A 3,689-nucleotide genomic window follows, 5' to 3' on the forward strand; every position below is an offset into this window, starting at 1 on the left:
AATATATATATATAAATATATGTCCTGGGTATTTTTTAAGTTCTCTGTTGTGCTGTAAAAAATGTGTGGATTTCTAATCAGGCTGATTTTCAGAGCCATTAATATAATATTTAAAGTTGAGTTCACTGGATTATTTTTGTCTCGCCCAACGATTCCTAACTTCCAAAATAATGACAAGTGATTTCTTCTTCTTCTTTCTCTTCTGTGTACAATTATGCAATAGAGTTTCTTTCGTTTTAGAGCTGTTCTTTTCGCAAGACGAGGAAATAATTTATTTTTTTGCTGGTCGATTTTTTTTTTTTTTGAAAGAAAAAAAAAAAGACAAAGTATCTGATACTTTTTTTATTATTATTTACGACGTGTGATGTTTTGTATAATAGATTTCACCTTGACCATTCCTAAGGACTATTTGCTTTAACCTGCTTCAAAGTTCGTTTGTCTTATGTGGTCCTAATTGTTGTACTTACCTTAAAATAAATCCATGCTGTTTTTTTCTGCTCCAAGTCTGGCGCTTGTCTGTGTACATATATGGGGTTTTTGCATTTTTTCCCCCCTCCCTTCACCTTTCCTCCATGGCTGTTTTGAACACAAACTCTTTTTCCTGGAGTCTAAGGGTTTATTATTATGATTTGTTAAAAGGTTTAGTTCATGTTGAGAGCTGGGATTCATACAGATGCAGTGTGGGGAGGGGAACAATGGGCATCGAATGGGAGCACCTTGAATCCTAAACCCGTGGCCAGCTTGAAATTTTGGGGAAATTTCCCAGGCCTCCGATAGGGAGAAGGAAGAAGGATTTTTGCTTCCCTGCAAGCGCAGGCCTGGTGCGGTGCTTTGGGCGTCCCAGCCGGCTCCTTCCACTGAAGAAAACAACACCAAATCCACCTTTTTAAAAAGGAAAACTCACAAGGCTGCAAATGAGTGCGGGCGTCAGTGAGCGTTTACATCCGAGCTCACTGCGGGTTCTAAAAGACGGCGGAAAGTTCAGTTCGGAATTATTTTGCATTTTTAAATCCTCTCCCGTGTGAAGATTTGGCTGGCTTTAACCTTCTCTTTATCTATTTAAGCTTCTGGTCGCAATGCGGGGCACTGACGGATGCGGTGCCTTTCCCCACATAATCAACCTTAACCCGTTAATTTAGCTTTAGCCAGAGGGGGAAAAGCAGTGCTAAAGGCATAGCAATGCCAGTAAAGCCTGGAGCAGATTTTAGGAGGGCTTTCTGGGTCTCCTGAAGTTCAGCTCGACGGAGCCCGGCCCCTGCAGGGGCTCAGCCGTCCAACATCTTCCCCTTCCAGACCACTTATATCTCGCTGGCTGGGTTAGGGAGAGGTTATACCCAGGATAGACTGCTAAAATCGATGATATAAATTGGTTTTGATCGGGTAAATGTCCCATGCGCTAGAAAGCTGGCAATAAAGCACTGCAACTCTCCATTTAAATAAGAAAAAATGTCCGAGCCGCTCTTGATCTGTATTTTAAGGAACATTCTTGTAAAACTCTGACCATTATTCCTGGCTCTCCAGGGTGCTGGGTTTTTTAAAAATTTTCTTTAAAAAAATAAATAATAATGCAACAAAATCCAAAGTGCTGTTTTAAAGAGGGAAAACTTATAGAGTAAAGGGTGAAAAACAGAGTAAAAGGGTAAAAAAATTAGAGTAAAAAGAATAGGATAAAAGGGTAAAAAGAAAATAAATAGGGTAAAAAATAATATGGGGTGAAAAGATATTAAACAAGGAAGATTTTTTTTTTCCTCTTCCTCGCAAGTTTTCTACCCCCGTGGAGCTCCCCCCAGGTGGCTGCAGTCAGGTGCCTGCTGGGTTTTCCCACACGTGTCGAGAAATCCCGGGGCCGCTGCTGCTCCCGCATCTCCCCACGCCTGGCACAAGGGGACCCTTCCCCTCGCCCGTGAGCAGGAGTACGAGGGGTGCGGTGCTGGGGGCCGGAGTGTCCCCCCCGGAGCTCTGCCACCTCCCCCCCCGCTACTCCTGGACAGTTCCTGGGGGGCCGCAGCTTGAGGTGGACTTGGGGGTCCCCTCTTCCCTCACAGCCCCTTGTTGGTGTGGTTCCCTTCTCCCCGTCTCGGGGGGACGCTCCTGCGTGGGGTCTGCGCTGCTCCGGTCCCTCTCCCCCTCCCTCCCCGCGCTGCTGCGCTTCGGAGGTGGCTGGATTGCGGGATTTCGGAGTTTCAGGATGTCAGAATTTCGGAGTTTCAGGATTTCAGGATGTCAGGAAGTCAGGATTTCAGGAAGTCAATATTTCAGAGTTTCGCAGTTTCGGGATTTCAGGATGCCAGGGTTTCAGAGTTTCAGGATATCAGGATGTCAGAATCTCAGGATTTCAGGAACTTAGCAGAAAAAGCAAACCCCTCTTTTAGGTGCTGGGAGCAGTGCGAGCCCAGGACCCGGCAGGATCAGACTTTTCCTCCTGTCGGGAATGGCATCCGGACCGAGGTGGGCATCCAGCCTCCCCTCCCCAGAGCTGAGCGCATCGTCTCGGGGCGGGGGCCAGACCCCATCGCCCCTCTCCGTCAAGCCCCAGTCGCCCCCATCATTCCCCAGTTTGGGTGGGCCGGTGTCGCAGGCGAGGCGAGAGCCATGTGCGGGACGCAGAGACCTTTTCGGGGCTAAAAACTGCGATATAGGAGGTCGGTAACGCGATAAGCGCTTGTCGCGACAGGTGATTTCAGCCCTGCCGGGGCAGAGGGAGAGGAGGGAAGAAGGAAGGCCCAGGGGAGCTGCTGCAAACAGCGGCGGCCGGATCGGGCTCCGCAGGCCCTCGTAGCTGAAGGACCAACATAACCCCGCCCCCCAGCAGACCAAGGGAAGCCAAGCTCGGCTCGGGGGGGCTGGTAGAAGCTGCTGCAGGGCCAGTTGCACTAGGCCGGGGTCCAGCGCGGCTCTGTGCGGCGAATGATGATGGTGGATGGGTTTGGAATTTTTTTTGGTGGTTTTTCGTGTTGTTTGGGTTGTTTTTGTTTTTTGGTGGCTTTTTTTTTGGTCGTTTTTTTTTCCCCCTTACTGCGCTGCCATGAACCTAAGGGTTTGCAAACCTGTGCGAAAGCTCTGGGTTTCAGGAAGGGCAAGAACAGCGCTTTTCCAGCTTCTCTGCACGGGGAAGGGCCCCGCATGCCAGCCAAGCGAGCGTTTCCCCGGTGCTGCAGTACCTGGCCAAAACACAGGTCTTTTAGGAAACCCTCCCAGACCCCCGGACAACCTGGGTACGGTGCTTTACACCTCCGCTCACCCCCGGTCAGGATGCAGCAAGGAATGGGGAGCACTGATTTACAACCCTGCTTCCCCCTTGGGGCCGAGATGTTGCGAGGAGTGGGGAGCACTGATTTACACCCCTGCTTCCCCCTTGGGGCCGAGATGTTGCGAGGAGTGGGGAGCACTGATTTACACCCCTGCTTCCCCCTTGGGGCCGAGATGTTGCGAGGAGTGGGAAGCACTGATTTAAACACCGGGAGGTGGCGGGGGGCAGGCGGGAGCGCTCCTCGCTGCTGCTTTAAAAGGGGTTTGTCCGCTGAAGAGGAGGGGAAACGCGTCCAGGAGCGCCTCCATCGCCGGCTCCACGGTTTCATGTTTTTTCTCCTTTCAGAGGCAGAGCGATGATAACAATCACAGACCCCATCTCCGCTTCGCCGCTCGCTTTCCCGGCCCCCTCGCAGCCGTCGGAGCTACTCGGAGGGGCC

This window comes from Mesitornis unicolor, unplaced genomic scaffold (assembly GCF_000695765.1).
Source record: "Mesitornis unicolor isolate BGI_N332 unplaced genomic scaffold, ASM69576v1 scaffold37470, whole genome shotgun sequence".
Taxonomy (NCBI): Eukaryota; Metazoa; Chordata; class Aves; order Mesitornithiformes; family Mesitornithidae; genus Mesitornis; species Mesitornis unicolor.